Genomic DNA, 23,553 nt, shown 5'->3' on the forward strand with positions numbered 1-23,553 from the left:
GGCAGATTATGAGTACATCTCTATAATGTAGTGGAGCATTAGCATTAGTAAATGGGAATATGTAGAACTTTGTGACATAAAAGTCCATTATAAAAAAAAAAAAGACTAGCCTTTTTTATTTCCTCTCTCAAGAAAAGCTGGTTTCAAAAATAAATAATAATCTGACTTCTGGAGCTCAAGCTTATGACAGAAGGCAGGCAAAATGAACTGATTCTGAACCAAAATTTTATACGGTTATGGTCATCACTAACAAGAAGGAAATACAGAAGGTGGAAAAACAAAACAATGGGACAGAAAGAAAGACTGAGGAAGGATAAAGAAGGACAGATAAAAAAAGGTAAAGACAATGGAACATAAGAATCTTCATCTTAAAATTCATCAAGTGTATACCAATTTTAGCCTTCTTTGTAGTCACTACTAATAAATAGCTAAATTTTAAATTGAGCTTATTATATATCAGACAAATTGCTGTGCGTTTTACATATGCTTACTCTAAGTATTTCTCAAGTACCAAATAGAATATGCTTACTGCTATGACTGTTTTAATATAGGGACCCTGGAATAGTGAGTTTAACCAACCTGTCCTAATGTGTTTACTGATGAACAGAGGACTTGACAAAGGTAGTGGAGCTCTATTGTACACAAAGTCTTAGCCTGCCTAGGTTACCATCCATCTCTGCACTGTAATGCCTTGTAAAGCATTAGTTCCTAAATGCATTTAATAAAGGTGAAATTGTTTTTTATTTTAGTAGCTTTATAACATACTTTGCATTAGGGAATGTGATGTCTCTAGCTTCCTGCTTCTTCCTCAGAATTGTTTAGGCTATTTGTGGGTTGTTTTTTTTTTTTTTTTTATGCTTACATGCAACTTTTAAGATCTGTGAAAAGTGCCATTGGAATCTTGATGGGGATTGCACTAAATCCGATCCCTGCGGGTAGTAAGGACATTTGAACAACACTAATTCTTTTAATTTATGAACACAGGATATATTTTCATTTATTTGCATCTTCATTTTGTTTCAATCAATGTTGTATAGTTTTCAGTATATAAACCATTCATCTTTTTGTTTAGGTTTATTTCTAAATATTTTATTCTTTTTGATGCTAATGTCAATAAGATTATTTTCTTAACATCTTTTTCAGAAAGTTTGTTAACTTATAAAAATGTAATTTATTTTTATATATACTTTTGTTTCTGGAAACTCTATTGAATTTGTTTGTTATTTCTAATAGTTTAGTATGTTGCAAAGCTCCAGTTGAAAAAAAAAACAGTATAACTGACATAACAATAGACGTAATCCTGTGGAAAAGAGAATCCACACACATATGGCCAACTAATATCTAATAAGGCATCACAAATACACAATGGGGAAAGGATAATCTCCTCATTATACAAGAAAAAGTATTGCAAAAATTATATATCCACATGCAACAAAGTTGATGCAGATCTTTGTCTTACACTATATACAAAAATCATCAAAATGAATTAAAGGCTTAAAAGTATGATCTGAAATTCTAAAACTCCTAGAAAAGAAAAAACATATTGAGATTACTCCTCATCATTGATCTTGGAAAATACCAAAAGCACCATGAAAACAAACAAGCAGGGCTATATGAAACCAAATATTTTTATTTGCAAGACAAAGAAAAGCAATCAATACAATACAAAGGCAATAGAAGATTTTTTATCATTATACTGGATAAGAGATTAATATTCTAATATATAAGGTCTTTACACAACTCAATAACAAAATCTCAGACAACCCAATTTAAATAGGTAAAAGATGGAAATAGACATTTCTTCAAAGAAGATACACAAATGGTCAATAGGCATATGAAAAGCCTGTCACCATCATTAATCATCAGAAAAATGAAAATCAAAACCATAAGAAGACATCACCTTGTATCTATTAGGATAGCCATTATGGTAAAGACAAAAAAGAACAATTGTTGCTGAGAATGTGAAGAAGGGAACCACTGAACACAGCTGATGGAAATGTAAACTTGTACAGCCAAAATGAAGTACGGAGGTTTCTGAAAAGTCAACATTGAACTGTAGTAATCCTACTACTGAGCACATATTCAGATGTATTAAAATCAGTATCTCAAAGAGATGTCTGTTCTCTCATGCTTGCTGTACCTTATTTACAATGGTAAATATGGAAACATGAAAGCAATGGACACATCAATATATGAATGGATTCATATAATGGAATACTATTCAGACATGATAAGGAAAGAAATCTTGTCCCTTGTGACAGCATGTGTGAAACTGGGAACATGCTAAATTAAATAAGCCAGGCATAGAAACAAACTTACTATGTAATCTCACTTACACGTTCTATATAAACAATCTGAACTCATAGAAGTAGACAGCAGAATAGTGGTTGCCAGGAGCTGGGAAGTTGGGGAATGGGGAGATATGATCATAGGATACAAACTTTCAGTTATAATAAAATAAATTCTTGGGATCTAATGTAAAGCCTGGTAAGTATAATTAATAATACTGTATTTTTTACTTGAAATTGGATAAAAGAACATATTTTAACTGTCCTCAACACATGTGTGCGCGCACACACACACACACACACACACAATAGTAACTAAAATCGGTGGTGGATATGTTAATTAATTTAACTGTGATAATTAGTGTATTATATGTCAAATCATCATGCTGTTTATCTTGAATTAATACAACTTTATTTGTCAAGTAAAAGTTTAAATTGAAACAGCTATAAAGAAAAATACAGATTATTAAACTGCTTAAAATTACCTGTAATTCACATGAAGAAATGTACTAAGTGGCTCATACAAATGTATGAAGTAGACTAACCTACACTTATGACTTAAGTGGTTTATGGTTAACATAGGTATTTGGAATCCCTTTTAGAGACTCTCCCCAGTTAATTTAAATATCCTGAAACTACTTTTGTTGTTGTTGTTTTAAACATGTCATTGTTTTTTTAGAAAGATGTTTAAATAGGTGATGGTGTTTTTTTTAAACAGGATCCATTAAAGGTAAATTGAAAAAATGTTAAAAAAAGAAGAAGGAGGAGGAGGAGAAATTGAAAGTGCTGTCCACTAGGTACTTTACCAGAACTTCTTCACTTTTTATCTCATTAAGGATAGCCCATAGTTATATATTTTATATTCTATTAAGATATAATACATCAGGAGACTGAGGCAGTAGGGTCTTGAGTTAGAAGATATCCTCAGCAAAAGTGAGGCACTAAGCAACTCAGTGAGACCCTGTCTCTAAATAAAATACAAAATATGGCTGGAGATGTGACTCAGTGCTGAGTGATACTCAGTTCAATCCTTGGTACCCCCTCACAAAACAAAGATAGGATACATTTTATGCATTTACTATAAGAAATCCAAGGGGCTTTGTGGTCACATGACTTTCACAGGACATTTGTGTGCTATGCATTTGATTCAAGTGTTGATTCCAAAACCTGTGCCACCCAGAAGATAAGTGAAGTTTCAAGCATTGTCTAATGCTGTCTTGGATGCTGAGAATTTCATGCTGTTATCAATGAACAAATGTTCTTTTAATTTTTAGTAAGCTTTATATTTAGAATGACTTTTGATTCTATTTACAAACATATTAGTGTAGATATGCTTGTAATGAATGAAAAATTATGCTTATAATGAATAAAAAATATTAATGAATTATTATCTCAAGGATATATTCATAATTCCTTCATTTTCCCTAATGTCCTTTTTCTGTTCCAGAATCCTATCCCGAATATCAAATAGTATTTTAGTTATCATTTCTCCTTAGAATTCTCAGGGCTGTGACTATTTCTCAAACTTTCCTTGCTTTTGATGTCCTTGATGGTTTTAAGGAGTACGAGTACTGGTCAATTACTTTGTAGGATGTGTCTCCTATTGGAATTTATCTGATGTTTTAATTTTGTTTAAACAAGAATTATTAGTTATCAGAGGAAGACCACAGAGATAACCTGTCATTTTAATTGCATTATATCAAGGATTTATGCATGATTTGTCACGATAGATGTTAATTTGATGACCTGTCCAGGACAGTGTACTTCAGGTTTAGCTACTATGTAGTCAACCTTTTTTGTTTCCTTACTCTACTGTTTGGTAGTAAGTCACTATGCACAGCTCACACTTAATCGGTGGAACATTATGTACTCTCTCTCTGAAAGTAGAGTAGTTACATAAATTGTTTGGACTTCTTCTGGACAAGTTATTGTCTCTCTTCCCCATAAATTTAATTGTGCAATAATTTATTCATATCAACAAGGACCCATGGATATTTATTTTGCACTTTGAATTATAATCCAAAACCACTCTATTTTGTCACTCAAATTGTTCAAGTTTTTGGCTACTGAGGTTGGTACTGATATCATTTGAGTATGGTTGGTTCCCACATCTCTTTCATATAATAAAATGGATGTAAGTTGTTTTAAATAATTTTCATACTTCTTGGCATTACAATATGCTCCAGATTCATCTTGTATATTTTCTGCCCCAGTCCTAGAATCAATCATTTCTTTAAGGAAATGTGATTCTATTCTTGGAGAAAATTAGAAACAATGACATAGGTGTGCAGTGTGCTAATTGCTATTGGGGAGTCATTACTGCTAAACATCCTTGAGTGGCAGAGTTAAGGAAATACTGTGGCACACTAACTTATGAAATACCCACATCTATAAATATTTCTTTGTATAACTACCTGCATCTACATTAAGTTAATCATAACTGTGTACTCTCTCCAACTCAAATCCATTAATACATGAATCCTTAAATATATTTGTCTAACAAGACAGAAAACTTAGCTAATTTTTTCTTGTTTTCAAAAAGTTAAAACAGGTGTTAACTATGTACTTCTGTCAATTTTCAAAATTAATGTATTTTAATCAGAAGTATGTGTTAAAATATTAATTCAGTGGGTTATAAGTCATTATTACTAAGACAGAAAAAGAGTTAGAAATTTATTCTTAATAATTGCAATTAAATTTGTTGAATTTTTTGAGACCAAGGACCTCTAGTTAAAAAAAATAATAACAAAACAAAACAGGAAAAAAGAAAAAAAAACTCCAAACAAACAGAATGTTGTTTAGGAATTGAATTAAAAGGAAATACTCATTGAATTTTTTATATGATAAAAGTATTCCAGAGAATCCAATTTTCACATTATTAATAAATTGATCATATAAAAAATAAATATTTTAATAAAATGTTCTTAATTTTTTATTCTATTTCAGAAGTCTATTTTTAGGGAGAAATAGCAGTCAAAATAGTATTAAATGACCTCTTCTACATCTGAACTCTAAACCATTGCTTAAAATAACCATGTCAGATTTTCAAATCTTAGTTGAACAATTTTGATTTCGATTTCAAAGGATCCAGAATTCCACTGCAAATTTCTGTCTTAAAAAAGTTAATAACACATAATGAGAGTAGAACTTTCACAATCCTGGATAATTCTAAAGCTTTGACTTTACTCATCCACTTATTTTTTATAACATAGAGAAGATAATAAAAAATACTTCTTGTAGGAAGAAATTGAAAAAAAATGAATTATGTGATACATTACTTTTTCATGCAAAATGGCAGAAAATCAAAGAAATCTATCTTCTGGGAAGCAAGCATGGTTTGAAGAACTAAAAAAGTCAGGTTAGATTCAGCACTGTTTTATTCTGAGGCTCCTACATCCACATGTGGACTTTTTCCTTTGTTTCCTCTTTTTTTGACTGCTTTCCAATTTCTTAATTCTTAGATAAGATTTTATCTATTTTTTTTTAACCAGATAGCTGAACAGCTACAGTAATCTTAGGCTCACATGGTCCCAGCTTCAAATTGCAATGATTAAAAACTAAATGAATAAATAAACCTGTTTCATCCAAAGCAGACAGAATGGATTTTATTGTAAACCTCAAAATATGCAAAGTAACTTTAAAGGAAAATAGCTTACTGTATATGCCTATATCTATTTAGACACGATTTAAATTCATGTACTAGAATTGTGCTGTCCAAAAGAAAAGCCAGAGGTCTCAGGTTACTGACTGATGAGCACCTGAAATGTGGTTATTTCTGTAATCAAAGAGCTGAATTTCTAAAGTTAATTTTCATGTTTGATGAGTTTACATTTAAAAGTAATCCAGTTACTAGAAAACTTAGAAGTATTTTTGAAACAACTTGAGTGTATGAATCTACTTATACAACACTCAATTTATTAAATCAAAACACAAATTCCTGATGGAAACCTAGTAGTATAGAATTGAAAGGAATTTTTTTTCTTTTTTTTTCCACATATTTTATTGGTGCTTTGTAGTTGTACATAATGATGAGGTTTGTTGTTATATATTTATACATTCATACAATATAACAATAAAAATTGGTTCTATTACTTTCCTTCGTTTATGTTGATTATGTGGTAATTAACATTTTGGACATTGGGAGTTAATAAAAAATCATCATTACCAGATATTATCCATTTGATAGGAAAAATTAACAAGTAAATATGTGTATTATATATTATCAAAATTAATTTCTTTATGTTTTTTTCAATTTAAAATATAGCTACAATTTAAAATTGCATGTTTTACATTATAATTTCATTGGACAGCTTTGTTTAAAAATGATGTGTGATAGCTATCTTAAAACTAATTTTCTTTCTCCCATACCTGCTTCCTTTCTCTCCTTTTCCTCCATGAGATAAATTATTAAATATTCATAAGTATGTAAAAATAGTCATCCATATTTTGTGTCCTTTAAATTTTCTTCCCGCTTCCTCATCCCACTAAGCACAGTCTCTTTCCCCAAGCATGTAGTATAATAACAGGCATCTAGATTTGTATTTGTATTTATTGACAACTTTCTAAATAATTGATACAGTGAGAAAATGATAAAAAACAAATATTGATTTTATTTGCCTACAGTTTTTTATTTAAACCGCTCCTCCAAAAAAACAACCAGTATAGAAAAGAAAACCACAGCTGGAGAAGTGATTTTAGAAAGCTATTATGAAATTGATGTTTTAAATGAAATTCCTCAATTTAAATTTGTCTTCAATATTTCAATAGTTATAAAATTCACCCAAAGACCACTACCTCCGTCCCATTAGATTAATCAACTATAATCATAAAGTTCTACCTACCCAACAGGTATAATACAATGAGGCAGAAAGTAAACTGCTTCTTTCTTTAAATTTTAATTATTTTTTTGTATTATTTTGAATAAAAAAAGTATCATATTATAATATTGCTTTTTCTTTTTGGTACAGAGTTCTAGGATTTTAAAACTGTGTGGATCCTGTAGCTACCACCACAATTGAGACAAAATTATCACCACCATAAGTATCATTGATGTTTTCCCTTTTTGGTCACATTTAATCCATTCCTTACCACTTTAAAAAACACTGATGTATTTTCTGTGACTATCATTTTGCTTTTCTCAAGAATGACATATAAATGAACTGACATAATCTATAATGTCCTGATCTGGGCTTTTAAAATTCAGATTCATCCAAGTTGCTTCACATATCATTAATTTGTTTATTTTGGTTCATGAATAGTCAGTCATCCATGGATGTCCCCCAATGTTTATGTATTAATTTATAGTATATTTAGACTTTTACAGTTTGGGGCAATTATAAATAGGGAAGTTATTATGAAGTTAGCCATGTACTTACAATACAACCCAGGAATTCTTCTCTGGGCTATTCACACTACAGAATAAGATTCATGTTAAAACACCTACACACAAATATTTTTTTTATTTTCAATATCTAACAATTTTTTCATTATCTTTCAGTTACTCATTTCTAATTGAGGTATAAATTATTTTGTAAAATTCAACTCTTTTAATTTTTTTTAAGTTTGTTTTTTTGTCCAGTTGATATAATGCATATAAGTGAATGATTTTTTTTTTTAAAGAGAGAGTGAGAGAGGAGAGAGAGAGAGAGAGAGAGAGAGAGAGAGAGAGAGAGAGAATTTTTTTTTTAATATTTATTTTTTAGTTCTCAGCAAGTGAATGATTTCATGTGCATCTGATGAACATGGATATTCTACCATTGTCTGGTAGAATATTCTAGAGCTGTCAAGCATCATCATTAAGTTGATGGTTTTATTTTGTATTTCTATATTCTTGAAATCTTCTTTTGTAAGAAATTACATTTTAATGATATTTGGTATGAAAATTCCCCAAATTCTTCAATTTTCTTCTACATAATATGATTCAAGTGAATAAGAGAAATTATTATCATAAGAGCCTGTGGGGGATAGTTAATTCTAACTGGGAATTGACTTCAAGTCCCAGTGTGGAAGCCCTTCTCTGGGGAGCTGGATTAGATGCCATAGGCTTAGAAAGGCAAGTTCAGTGATATTTCTCCTAGGCATCGAGATTTTCTTGGTTTTCAACAAATGCGCTGGATGACCTGCCGATGTAGACCCGGTGTGGACTGCTCCTTTCCTGGAAATTACAAACATTTTGGATTCACATGAGAGAAGAAATGCCTTTACAATACACACTACATAAACTAAATCTGGACTTCATGGAACATGGATAACAGAAGCATTAAGAAGGATTGTTTTTCCCATTTTGTCTTCTCATTAGATTATTCAGTACCTTTCAGATTTGAAATTCAATTAATGAAAAAACAGAGTGACTCTCCATCTGCATGGAAGCAGTATGAAATGCTTTGCTTGCCGAAAAATATATACAGAATTTAAAAACCTCACACAGAATTCCATAAATTATGCTTAAGAAGAGTTTTTATATTTACTTATTGACAGGAATTTATATAAACAGCTGGGAATCTTACCACCTCATTCAAAGTAAAGTATACTGTAATATAGCTCCCATTAAAATCACTACGCTTTATTTTTGTTCAAGAGCATAGAGCGATGTCAACCTGGTTGCTGCTTTGATTGCGTGCCCTGTAATTAGAGCTGTTGAACTTCATCCTAAAGAAAGTGAGGATTCAGTAAGTTCAGAGAAAGTACAGGTTTGAAGAATTTGGAAACAGAAAAAACATTTTCATTCCAGAAATGGGAAGGTGGGTTGCATTTTTTTAAAAAAGAGATAAATTGTGCAAAAAGTTGACAGACTATTTTCTTAAAATTTGGATATGATTACCATACTTAAATCATTCTTTCTTTTATGAAGAAAATTACAAACAAAACCCGATACCCTAACTTTTTAAAAATTCTCTCTCCATTTTGCTCCACCAATTGAATTCCTTCCATAAAGGAGTAGTTGAATGAGACAGGTTTCCTTATTCTCCATGACACTCTTCAACTCAAGAATCAAAACACTGATGCCACATATCAGAGAAAATATTTGGCCTTTGTTTTTGTGTGATTTTGTGAATGCATGTGCATGGATATGCAGAGAAATATCACTTATTTCACTTAGCATGATATTCTCCAACTCCATCCATTTACCTGCAAATGCCATAATTTTACTCTCTTTTAATGCTGAGTAATAGTCCATTTTATATATATACCAGAGTTTCTTCATCCATTCATCCACTGGGGGGCATCTAGTTTGGTCCACAATGGGGAGGGAGTGTGCAAGGAAAGAATGGAGGAATTTTATATTGAGCAGAGAGGACTGAGGGGAGGGGAGGAGGTATAGAGGTAGAAAAGATGGTGGAATGAGATGGACATCATTACCCTGTGTATATGTATGTTTGCACGAATGGTGTAGCTATATCGTGTACAACCAGAAAAATGAAAAGTTGTGCCCAATTTGTGTTCAGTGAATCAAAATGCATTCTGCTGTGATATATAACTAATTAGAACAACAACAAAACAAACAAACAAAAAACACAGATGCCCCTAGTGACTGAAGCCCCTAGTGACTTAGTGACTCTTCACTAGTATTTTTAATTTAATGACTCCTAAAGAGTTCTCCAAAGGAGTATTTCCTTATTCAGCAACAGGATGTAGTTTTTAATGAATAACTTACATAGCATTCTCCAAATTTCAATTCCATTTGGAATAGCTGGTGCATGGGCTCATTATTAACTCAAGATCCCTGAGTTTTAAAGTAGTTTGCCAGGTATTTTTAAATAATGTTTAAATTGTAGCTCTTTGATGTTACTACAATTATTTTCAAAGTTCCCATATTTTACCTGCATTTCTGCTCTAATTTCTCTCCTTGCATTTTCAAACAGCTGTTCTTTCCTCTTTCAACTGCTCTTGTTTCATAAGCACTACTAATGAACCAGTGAGAAGCCTACTGAATCCTCCAAAGCTGCAATAAATGGAAATACTTTTATTTGTATACCACATAAATTCTAAATTCTAAGTTAAACACACACACACACACACACACACACACACACACACACATCCTTATCATGCTAATTTACTTCCTTTCTTATGTGTATAAAGCAATGCATGTTTTCTCTGCATATCCATGCACATGCATTATTTCTGTAAAGCATAATGGATACACAAAATTTAAATAAAAAGAATTCAAAAGATTTATCTGTACACAGAAATTCCCCTTATATGTGTGTGAAAAGTGAGTATTTGACTATGTTAAGATAATGTAAGAAATTATATTCTTTGTTATGTCCATTTATACATAACAAAGCAATATCACTCCTTAGAATTCCATGGTTACCATCTATTTATTGGGCTTTTTGTATCTTCTTATTTTTTAAATTGTATTCTTATATTTTCCATTCTTTGTCCTTCCTCTGAAATCAATTTTAGTGCCTCACAGTTAGGATCACCTACATTATAGTATCTTTAAACCTTCATACAATTTATTTAATTTCTAGCTGCTGAAAATATGTTCAGATTTAATTATTTAATTTTGAACACAGTATCCTGATTCTGAACTAATAACTTTTAGAAGATTTTTTTTTCTGCAATTGCTCCCCAGATGTACACACTTGATGGCTTAAAGGCAAAAAAAAAAAAAAAAAAGGAATTAGGTTGGCATAAGCTTGGTAGACTTTATCTTCTTTGATTTCTGAAAATGAGGTATTGGCTACCTTCACCATCAAGCAGTACTTTCTAGTACATTAGTGGCAAACTAGAGCATAAATGCAAAAATTCATGAAACTGAAAAATGCACACTGTAATTAGGGCATAGAAAAGGCGTACATAAAGAGTAGATAATGATAAACACACTTGTGCCAAAATGCAGCAACTTTAGAAATCCACATGTATGTCTTGGAACAATAAAAGTTTGGGAATAAAAAAAATCAATCAGTTTTCTGGGATACTGAAGAGACAAGGGAACCAAGGTTTCAGGACTACTTGCTCCCCACAAATCTGAAGAGACTTACATATATGTAGAGTCACAGCCAATATATGGCCAGCTGGAACAGAAACTGCTAGATCCATAAACTTCCAGGGACACATAGATGGTGTATTACTGATAAATTTCTGGAAGCTGATATGAATAAACACAAAACTGGGATATTGATAGGATTGTAGTCTTAGGAGAACACTTTCATGGGATTTATCTTCAAAGCCCCACCAAAATCTCATTGTGAGGATCCCAGAAGAGTATACTAATAATTCTGAAAGGGGATAGAGAAATACAGGTAGAACTTTCTTGGTAACACAAGAGTGCTCTTCTAGGAGAAATACACCGAGAACTTTATCTTAGCTGATTGTTTCTTCTTCTCCAGGGTCTTCTAACATTCCTATCTTACCTGAGGGGACAAGGGACAGGAGATATAGTCAACAAGTGTTATTTGCAAGAAAACAGATTTGGAACACAACAACAAGTATCAGAATACAGGAAGAGGAGGAAAAGATATATTACTGGAGAAATAATCATAAAAGTAGCATCCCACAGGCACACCAAAAATGGGGCTTAAGTATGATATTATAGAATGTCTTCCCACTGCTACATTTTCTTATACATCAACAGGCCTTAATACAATAATAGCAGAGGGCAGATAAAAAATCTGCAAGATGCAGACTATCTCTGAGGAGAAGCACATCCCAAACAATACATGAGGAAAAAAAAAGTACCCCCAAAAAAAGTTGAACCTCAAGATCCTGCAAATACTGTGGGCATTAAACATAGCCCAACTCCTTGACATATTTAAATAAATCATCATACTAAAAGCCCATTTACCTGAGTTCTTGGTGCACAGTACAAGCCCGTTTTTCAACAAAAGATTATGAGATATGTCAAAATGCAAGATAAAACACAGTCTGAAGAGACAGGCAATCATAAGAACTAGATTTAGATGTGACACAAATGTTAAAGTTTTCAGACAGGAAATTTAAAGTAAGTATGATTAATATGTGAAGGACTCTAATAGAAAAAGTAGATCATAATATGCAAGACTAACTGAGTAATATTGGCAGAGATCTTGGTACTCTAAGAAAGAATCAAAAGGATATGCTGGAAATCAAGAACACTGAAGATAAACAAAGTATGCCTCTAATGAAATTATTAGTAGACAGAATCAGCCAAAGAAATAATAAGTGGGATTGAGGATATGTAAATTTTGCCAACTGAAATGTAAAGATGAAAGGGAATAGAAAAAGATAAAAAATAAAATAGCACAGTACAACTGTGGGACAATTTCAAATGATGGGACATATGCATAATCCAAAAAAGAAAGTAGCAGAAGAAATATTTGAAATAGTGTCCAACAACTTTCCAAAATTAATCACTCTGGTTAAAACCGAACATCCAGAAATCTCAAGCAATAAAGATCAAGCAAAACTACAGCTATGTATATCATATTCAAACTTCAGAAAAACAAAGGGGCAATACCTAAAAGAAGCCAGAGGAGAACCCCCATCTTAGCCATGAAGGTAAAAGGCCCTCTGTATCCACTTGCTTGGTAAATGATCACAGTTTGAAAATATTCAGGAATCAAAATTGTGTTTATAACAAGTATGTAGACTTTTTCTTGTTATTGTTCCCTTAACAATACGGTGTAGCCACTATTTCCAAAGCATTTACATTCTATTGGATAGCATAAGTCATCTACAGATAACTTAAAAAATTCAGGAGGATGTACATTGGTTATTTGCAAATATTATTGTCCTTTTATGTAAGGAACTTGAGGATACAGGGATTTTTTATATCCAAGGGAGGTTCTGGCACCAATTCCCCTATGGATATCAAGGGAGGAATATGTAAGCACTCAGGAGGCTAAAGCAGGAGGACACCTTGTGCAAGACCAGCTTTGGCAACTCAGCGATATCTTGCTGTAAAGCAAATTAATAATAATAGTAATAATAATAATAATAATAGTAATAATAATAATATGAAAAGGAATAGGGATGTAGCTTAGTGGTAAAGCCCCCCACCCAGGTTCAATCCCCACTATCGCACAGAAATAAAATAAATAAAAGGACAAAAGAATATACTAAAATTCACCTGAACATTCACTAAGATAGACCACATTCTGGGCCATAATACAGAAATTGGAAATTTTATAGCACTAAATAAATATATAGAAAAAATAAAAATATGTATCAAAAACCTAAGTTTCTTCCTTAGGCATTAGGAGAAAGAACAATGTAAGTCTTAAGCAAAAGAAAAGAATCTATAAACTGCTCCATGCCAACAAATTTGATAAATTAGATAAAATGTAACTTAAAAGATACAAAATACCAACACTCATAAAAGGAGAAATATACAGCTTGAATAAGCTTATATCCGTTAAAGTCATTTAAAAAAATAATTACTTACCTCCCCCTAAAATCTCTAAGCCCAAATGGCTTTACAAATACATTTTACAAAATATTTCAAGAAGAAACTATATCAATTCTCTGTAATTCTTCCAGAAAATAGAAACAAGTTATCAGTTTTTAACTCATTCTATAAGAAGGAAAATTGCAGACTAATGTTCCCAAGATATAAAGAAACTCCAACTAAAAAGATATCTGGCATTCTCATTATCTCTGATATTTGTTTTTTTTCCCTTAATTTTTATTGTTGGTTGTTCAAAACATTACATAGTTCTTGACATATCATATTTCACACTTTGATTCAAGTGGGTTGTGAACTCCCATTTTTACCCCATATATAGATTGCAGCATCACATCAGTTACACATCCACTGTTTTACATATTGCTATACTAGTGTCTGTTGTATTCTGCTGCCTTTCCTATCCTCTACTATCCCCCATCCCCTCCCCTCCCATATGCTCTCTCTACCCTATTTACTGTAATTCATTTCTCTCCCTTGTTTTTTTCCCCTTTCCCCTCACTTCCTCTTGTATGTAATTTTGTATAACCATGAGGGTCTCCTTCCATTTCATGCAATTTCTCTTCTCTTTCCTTTTCCCTCCCACCTCTCACCCCTGTTTAATGTTAATCTTCTTCTCATGTTCTTCCTCCCAACTCTGTTCTTAGTTACTCTCCTTATATCAAAGAAAACATTTGGCATTTGTTTCTTAGGGATTGGCTAGCTTCACTTAGCATAATCTGCTCTAATGCCATCCATTTCCCTGCAAATTCTATGATTTTGTCATGTTTTAATGCAGAGTAATACTCCATTGTGTATAAATGCCACATTTTTTTTTTATCCATTTGTCTATTGAAAGGCATCTAGGTTGGTTCCACAGTCTTGCTATTGTGAATTGTGCTGCTATGAACATCGATGTAGCAGTGTCCCCGTAGCATGCTCTTTTGAGGTCTTTAGGGAATAGACCAAGAAGGGGAATAGCTGGGTCAAATGGTGGTTCCATTCCCAGCTTTCCAAGAAATCTCCATACTGCTTTCCAAATTGGCTGCACCAATTTGCAGTCCCACCAGCAATGTACAAGTGTACCCTTTTCTCCACATCCTCTCCAGCACTTGTTGTTGTTTGACTTCAGAATGGCTGCCAATCTTACTGGAGTGAGATGGTATCTTAGGGTGGTTTTGATTTGCATTTCTCTGACTGCTAGAGATGGTGAGCATTTTTTTCATGTACTTGCTGATTGATTGTATGTCCTCCTCTGAGAAAAGTCTGTTCAGGTCCTTGGCCCATTTGTTGATTGGGTTATTTGTTTTTTGATTGTTTAATTTTTTGAGTTCTTTGTATACTCTGGATATTAGGGCTCTATCTGAAGTGTGAGGAGTAAAGATTTGTTCCCAGGATGTAGGCTCCCTATTTACCTCTCTTATTGTTTCTCTTGCTGAGAAAAAAAACTTTTTAGTTTGAGTGAGTCCCATTTGTTGATTCTAGTTATTAACTCTTGTGCTATGTGTGTCCTATTGAGGAATTTGGAGCCCGGCCCCACAGTATGTAGATCGTAGCCAACTTTTTCTTGTATCAGACGCCGTGTCTCTGATTTGATATCAAGCTCCTTGATCCATTTTGAGTTAACTTTTGTGCATGGCGAGTGAAAGGGATTCAGTTTCATTTTGTTGCATATGGATTTCCAGTTTTCCCAGCACCATTTGTTGAAGATGCTATCCTTTCTCCATTGCATGCTTTTAGCCCCTTTATCAAATATAAGATAGTTGTAGTTTTGTGGATTGGTTTCTGTGTCCTCTATTCTCTACCATTGGTCCACCCGCCTGTTTTGATACTAGTACCATGCTGTTTTTGTTACTATTGCTCTGTAGTATAGTTTGAGGTCTGGTATCGCTATACCGCCTGATTCACACTTCCTGCTTAGAGTTGTTTTTGTTATTCTGGGTCTTTTATTTTTCCATATGAATTTCATGATTGCTTTATCTATTTCTACAAGAAATGCTGTTGGGATTTTGATTGGCATTGCATTAAACCTATAGAGAGCTTTTGGTAATATCGCCATTTTGATGATGTTAGTTCTGCCTAGCCATGAACAGGGTATATTTTTCCATCTTCTAAGATCTTCTATTTCTCTCTTTAGGTTTCTGTAGTTTTCATTGTATAAATCTTTCACCTCTTTTGTTAGGTTGATTCCCAAGTATTTTATTTTATTTTTTGAGGATATTGTGAATGGAGTGGTTGTCCTCATTTCCATTTCATGGATTTGTTGCTGATATACAGGAATGCCTTTGATTTATGCATGTTGATTTTATAGCCTGCCACTTTGCTGAATTCATTTATTAGCTATAATAGTTTCTCTGTAGACCCTTTTGGGTCTGCTAGGTATAGAATTATGGCATCTGCAATTAGTGATAATTTAAGTTCTTCTTTTCCTATTTTTATGCCTTTAATTTCTTTCGTCTGTCTAATTGCTCTGGCCAGTGTTTCAAGAACTATGTTGAACAGAAGTGGTGAGAGAGGGCATCCCTGTCTTGTTCCAGATTTTAGAGGGAATGCCTTCAATTTTTCTCCATTCAGAATGATGCTAGCCTGAGGCTTAGCATAGATAGCTTTTACAGTGTTGAGGTAAGTTCCTGTTATCCCTAGTTTTTCTAGAGTTTTGAACATAAAGGGATGCTGTACTTTGTTGAATGCTTTTTCTGCATCTATCTAGATGATCATATGGTTCTTATCTTTAAGTCTATTGATGTGGTGAATAACATTTATTGATTTCTGTATATTGAACCATCCTTGCATCCCAGGGATGAATCCTACTTGATCATGGTGCACAATTTTTTTGATATGTCTTTGTATCCAATTCCCCAGAATTTTATTGAGGATTTTTGCATCTAGGTTCATTAGAGATATTGTTCTGTAGTTTTCTTTCTTTGAAGTGTCTTTGTCTGGTTTAAGAATCAGGGTGATGTTGGCCTCGTAGAATGAATTTGGAAGTTCTCCCTTTTTCTATTTCCTGAAATAGCTTTAAAAGTATTGGTATTAGTTCCTCTTTAAAGGTTTTGTAAAACTCTGCTGTATACCCATCCGGTCCTGGGCTATTCTTAGTTGGTAGTCTTTTGATGGTTTCTTCTATTTCCTCAATTGATATTGGTCTGTTTAGGTTGTCTATATCCTCCTGACTCAATCTGGGCAGATCATATGACTTAAGAAATTTATCGATGCCTTCACTATCTTCTATTTTATTGGAGTATAAGGATTCAAAATAATTTCTGATTATCTTCTGTATTTCTGTAGTGTCTGTTGTGATATTGCCTTTTCATCCCATATGCTAGTAATTTGAGTTCTCTCTCTTCTTCTCTTCGTTAGCATGGCTAAGGTTCTGTTGATTTTATTTATTTTTTCAAAGAACCAACTTTTAGTTTTGTCAAGTTTTTCAATTGTTTCTTTTGCTTCAATTTCATTAATTTCAGCTCTGATTTTAATTATTTCTTGCCTTCTACTTCTTTTGTTGTTGTTTTGCTCTTCTTTTTCTAGGATTTTGAGATGAAGTATGAGATTATTTATTTGTTGGTTTTTTCTTTTTTTGAGGAATGACCACCAGGCAATGAATTTTCCTCATAGAACTGCTTTCAATGTGTCCCATAGATTCCAATATGTTGTGTCTGTGTTTTCATTTATCTCTAAGAATTTTTTAATTTCCTCCTTGATGTCTTCTATAACCCATTGATCATTCAGTAACCTATTGTTTATTCTCCAAGTGATGCATGATTTTTCCTTCCTTCTTTCATCGTTGATTTTCAGTTTCATTCCATTGTGATCAGATAAGATGCATGGTATTATCTCTACTCCTTTCTACTGGCTAAGAGTTGCCCTGTGACATAATATATGATCTATTTTTGAGAAGGATCCATGTGCTGCTGAGAAAAAAGTGTAACTGCTTGATGTTGGGTGGTATATTCTATATATGTCAATTAAGTCTAGGTTATTAATTGTGTTATTGAGTTCTATAGTTTCCTTATTCACCTTTTGTTTGGAAGATCTGTCCAGTGGTGAGAGAGGTGTGTTGAAGTCTCCCATGATTATTGTATGGTGATCTATTAGACTCTTGAACTTGAGAAGAGTTTTTTTTTTTGATGAACATAGCTGCACCATTGTTGGGGCATATATATTTATGATTGTTATGTCTTGTTGGTGTATGGTTCCCTTGAGCAGTATGTAGTGTCCCTCTTTATCCCTTTTGATTAACTTTGGCTTGAAATCTATTTTATTTGATATGAGTATAGACACTCCTGCTTGTTTCCGAAGTCCATATGAGTGATATGATTTTTCCCAACCTTTCACCTTCAGTCTATGTATATCTTTTCCTATCAAATGCATCTCCTGTAGGCAGCATATTGTTGGGTCATGTTTTGTGATCCATTCTACTAGCCTGTGTCTCTTAATTGGTGAGTTTAAGCCATTAACATTTAGGGTTATTATTGAGATATGGGTTGTTCTTCCAGCCATATTTGTTTATTTATGTTACTTAACATGGTTTGTTTTTTGTCTTTGATTATTTTCCCCCCTTTACTGTACTACCTCCCACTGTTGGTTTCATTGTTATTTTCCTTTTTCTCTTCCTGGAATGTTTTGCCGAGGATGTTTTGAAGAGATGGTTTTCTAGCTGCAAATTCTTTTAACTTTTGTTTATCGTGGAAGGTTTTAATTTCATCTTCCATCCTGAAGATTAATTTTGCTGGATACACAATTCTTGGTTGGACCCATTTTCTTTCAGTGTTTGAAATATGTTATTCCAGGATCTTCTAGCTTTCAGAGTCTGTGTTGAAAGATCAGCTGTTATCCTGATTGGTTTACCCCTAAATGTAATCTGCTTCCTTTCTCTTGTAGCTTTTAAAATTCTCTCCTGATTCTGTATGTTGGGCATCTTCATTATAATGTGTCTAGGTGTGGATCTATGATTGTGCACATTCGGTGTCCTGTAGGCTTCTAGGATTTGGGATTCTGTCTCATTCTTCAAGTCTGGGAAGTTTTCTCATATTATTTCATTGAATAGATTGTTTATTCCTTTGGTTTGGAGCTCTATGCCTTCCTGTTTCCCAATGACTCTTAAGTTTGGTCTTTTAATGTTATCCCATATTTCTTGGATGTTCTGCTCATGGTTTCTTAGCAGTCTTGCTGAGCTGTCTATGTTCTTTTCAAGTTGAAATACTTTGTCTTCATTGTCTGATGTTCTATCTTCTAACTGTTCTACTCTGCTGGTAGTATTCTCAATTGAGTTTTTAAGTTGGTTTATTGCTTCCTGCATTTCTAGGATTTCTGTTTGTTTTTTTATAACCTCTATCTCCCTGTATAGTTGATCTTTGCTTCTTGGATTTGTTTATGTAATTCATTGTCGAAGTGATCTTTCATTGTCTGATTTTGCTGTCTAATGTCTTCCTTGAGACTCCAGATCATCTGAAGCATGTATATCCTGAATTCTTTATCTGACATTCCATCTGCTACAGATATTACCTCTTCTAACGTTGAGTTGACCTGCATTGCTTGTGGTCCTTTCTTTCCTTGTCTTTTCATACTGCTCGCGTTTCTTTCTGCTTGGTGAAACTGTTGTGTTATTGACTTTTCCCCCTATATATTTATATTGTTCTTGTATAGTTGCAAAGTCTCCCTCAAAGGCGGGGGCGGCGGCTCTGCCCCTCCTCCAATTGGGACAATGTGCCTACCACGCCGGCAGGCTGCTGGGCCTGTTCTGCCGGTCGGTAGCAGGTCTGCCTACCTTGCAGGTGCGGGAGGCGGTTCTACCCCTCCACGGGCCGCTGGGCCTGATCGGTCTGTCGGTTGCAGGTCTGTCTACCTTGCAGGCGCGGAGAGCGGCTCTGCCCCTCTGCGGGTTGCTGGGCCTCTTCTGTTGGTGGTCGAAGGTCCACCTACCTTGAAGGCGCTGGGGCGGCTCTGCCCCTCCGCAGGCCACTGGGCCTGTTCTGTTGGTGGTCGCAGGTCCGCCTACCTTGCAGGCGCTGGGGCGGCTCTGCCCCTGCGTGGGTTGCTGGGCCTGTTCTGCCGGTAGGTCGCAGTTCCGCCTACCTAGCAGGCAAGGGCAGCGGCTCTGCCCCTCTCCCAACCGGGGCGATGCATCTACCACGCTGTGGGGCTCTTGGCCTGTTCTGCTGGTGGGTCGCAGGTCCGCCTACCTTGCAGGGGTGGGGGGGGTGGCTCTGCCCCTGCGCGGGTTTCTGGGCCTGTTCTGCTGGTGGGTCGCAGGTCCGCCTACCTTGCAGGCGCTGGGGAGGCTCTGCCCCTGCGTGGGTTGCTGGGCCTGTTCTGCTGGTGAGTCGCAGGTCCGCCTACTTAGTATCTCTGATATTTGTCTCATTAATCTTTAAATTAACTATTTTGGGCTTTGTTTATAGTAATGTATGTAAGCAAATAATATATACATATATGTTCTATATATTGAGAATTGGAATGTTATAATTAATACATTAAAATAAATAAAGCACAATTCTTAACTGATGCTGAATTTTATAAACATATTATGCTACAAAGATAAATAAATAAATACCTTGCTTCTGGGGTTATAAATTAACACCTACCTAAATGTGCTAACAACAAAATAATGAATATCAATGTGTCTCACAGTAATAACATGCAGCAATTTGAGTCCAAGGGGCAGTCTAACACAGTAATTACAGCATGGCCTCAAGAGAGGGACAGCCTGATTATACATATATGACTTTGACACTTACTAAGTATATGAACTTGAGCAAATAAATTCATCTTCTTTGGCCTAGTTTCCACATTTTTAAATGGATACAATAATAAAACTCAAATTATAGAGTTCTTGTGGTGATTAATTCCCCCCCAAACCCTTATCACAGTGTTTGGTTCCCCAAAATAACTCAATAAAATTCTCTGACATGATTATTATTATTATTACCAGTAGAAGAGACTGAGTAACAGAAATATGGCAAATTTGCTAGTATGTAATTTTGTAATGAGGATCCAACCCACTAGGGAAAGAGGGAAGCCAAAAGTCCAAAATCACCTCAGTTCTTTGCTTAGAGATAAGCAGAATAATTGTATCAGTAGAGTTGCATGCCAGAAGTAACTGTTGAGTGCACATTTTGAGCAAAATAGAAACAATTCACTAATTTATTTATGCAGCAATCATCATGAAGAAATGACCAAGACCTTGGGAATATTAAAATTGCTATATTAACACATTTTAACACATTCTGATAAATGTTCAAGTAGACTAGTGCACAGAGTTTTGTTTTTTGTTTTTTTTTTTAAAGAGAGAGTGAGAGAGGGAGAGAGAGAAAGAGAGAGAGAGAATTTTAATATTTATTTTTTAGTTATCGGCAGACACAACATCTTTGTTTGTATGTGGTGCTGAGAATCAAACCCGGGCCGCACGCATGCCAGGCGAGCGCGCTACCGCTTGAGCCACATCCCCAGCCCCTGCACAGAGTTTTTTAGGTCCTAGAGGAGGATGTTATTATCCTTAGAATGTATAAGACAATTATTCAAGAAAAATGCAATCTTAAAAGACTGAAACAGTGGGTAAAATTGTTTCTCAGGAATAAATGGATCAAAGGAAGAATATTTAAAGCAGATAAAGGAATTTATAAACATATGATCAATAATGCAACTCAGATTTGTTGAGCACTTATTATTTACTAGGTGCTGCTTCAAAGTTTGATATGCATGTGAGAATTTCTTTTTTTTTTTTCTTTTTAATCAGAAAGGTGCACATAAGCAGGACTTACTCTGAGTGGAAATTAAAAAAGACATTTTAACAAAATAGAGCACTCACCTCCAAAAACACCTTATCATTAGAATAAGCAAATATCCAGGAAAAAATGGCTCTTACCTCAGTGAATCTTTCTAGTTTAATTCAGGTCCAAACTATTCAAATCTAGATCCTTCTATGTTCAATTGAAATTGGCACCTGTGTTCACTAGAAATCAAACAACTTTGTGATGACAAGTATAGCAAAGTGTGTGACCCATGGAGCCCCTCTCTAGTTTTCAGAGCTCATGCTCTATAACATTTCCTTTGGTCTGTGCTTTGTGCTCATTGCTTTGAGATTGTCAAAGACCATCTGATGTGGAAGCTCCACTCTAGTGTAATCCCCAATCTAAACTTCCGGCCACTGGAGATCTAAGTTTCTTCTGAGTTTCAACATTGCCCTCTGTGTCCTGACTAGAAACTTACTTCAGATAGGCTTTCATCTATGAAATGTAAAATGTGTGCTGTGATTTTCTCTCTGGTGACATTTTTAGAGGCCAGGCTGTACTCAGTGCCAGCTCATATTTGTGACTCTTGTATGCACAAGGAATTTCAACTCTCTCACAAACTTCTCTAAAGTCTTCAGAAAAATTCAGAGGTGGCTGCTAGCCCCTGTACATCTGATTTGCCCCACTATCATTTCACTTGACTATATATAACCTGCCTTGTTGAGTTAGGGCACACAGCAGGTCTATAGATCTTAAAAGTTTAGAGAGGAAGTATTTTCTCAATCAAGTTTTTTTTAATTGAAACATTAATATTCTTGGGAAAATATACCCCCCAGCTCTATGTTGAAATATCTAGGAGTCATCCTTTTTAAGTCAGTACTTTCCTTTCCCCCTCCCCCCACCCCCAGGTTCTCAAGTGAGAATCCTTGCTTTCTAAGAGGCTTAGAGCGCCTTGCCCTCTCTCAGGGTGGGCCTGAACAATTGTTTTGATCAGGACAGCAAAGTAGAACAGAAACTGTGTCTCAGGATTACAGATGGTCACTGGACCTGCTGAAGCTAGGTTAGGACATGACTTGATCTAAGTTTCTAGGAAGCCGAGCCCAGTGAGTGATTTCTTGCCAGAGGCCAGAGTATTCTGACATAAGATTTCTTTCCATGTGCTTTCAATGCTCCCAGATCTAGGAGAAGGAGGATGGGCTACTAGGGTCTGTTGTCAGTTTGCCTAAATGTTCACTTTGGTGATTAGAAGCAACAGATTGTAAACCACAGCGAGTCCTCTTCTCTATCATCTCAGGGCAGAAGCTGCGATTTTTTCAACACAAACTTCCAAGCTCTCAATCCTGTATCCTCCAAGAGAGAAACAAGGCCTCTTATCTGGTAATAGCTGTTTGTTCACCAAAGTTTCAAATTTCTTTTTCCTTTTTAATTTAAACTAAGAAAATATGGCATTTCATGTGTGTGTGTGTGTGTGTGTGTGTGTGTATGTGTGTGTGAGAGAGAGAGAGAGAGAGAGAGAGAGAGGTATGACCCTCTAAAACATTCCTCAAAATGTAGTCTGAGAAACCCTAAGGTTTCCTTTGACCATTTCAAGTCATATTACTCTCATAACGATAATAAAATGTGTCTTTTATACTATTGTAGAGGCTCCCTGTCAAGTAATGGTATCACTTATAACATTAATAGAGCTAATGTTTATTTTTGTGTTTTAAGCAATTTCTTACTTTCAATTTCATATACATGTAAATATGTCTTTACACACACATCATTCAATGCAACTATTTGGAATCAATAATAATTTTTTGGGGGGGGCGGGATAGGAGTATTAGGGATTGAACTCAGGGGCACTCTTCCTTCTTTCTAATTCCAGGGCTTTTCTGGATGGAACAAGAGAGAGTGATGTTGGCAGGAAAACCAATGTGTCATCTGTATTGTTTCTATTTTTAAATCTTCCTGCTCTTTATCTGAAACCTTGGTGTTTTTCTTTGTAAGCCAGCAAGCTGATGTCTTTATTGACCAATTCTCCATCTCCCAAAGTTGGTAAATGGAAATTCCATCATGTTTGTGTCCAAAAGGAAGACATTTGGTGTTCAAAGGACTAAAAAATAACATCTCAAAGGTAACAAAAGAGGAATTCAGCTGATATAACTTGACTAACAGTCCCCATTCA

The sequence above is a fragment of the Spermophilus citellus genome, assembly GCF_964194105.1.
Source record: "Spermophilus citellus genome assembly, chromosome: 13".
NCBI lineage: Eukaryota > Metazoa > Chordata > Mammalia > Rodentia > Sciuridae > Spermophilus > Spermophilus citellus.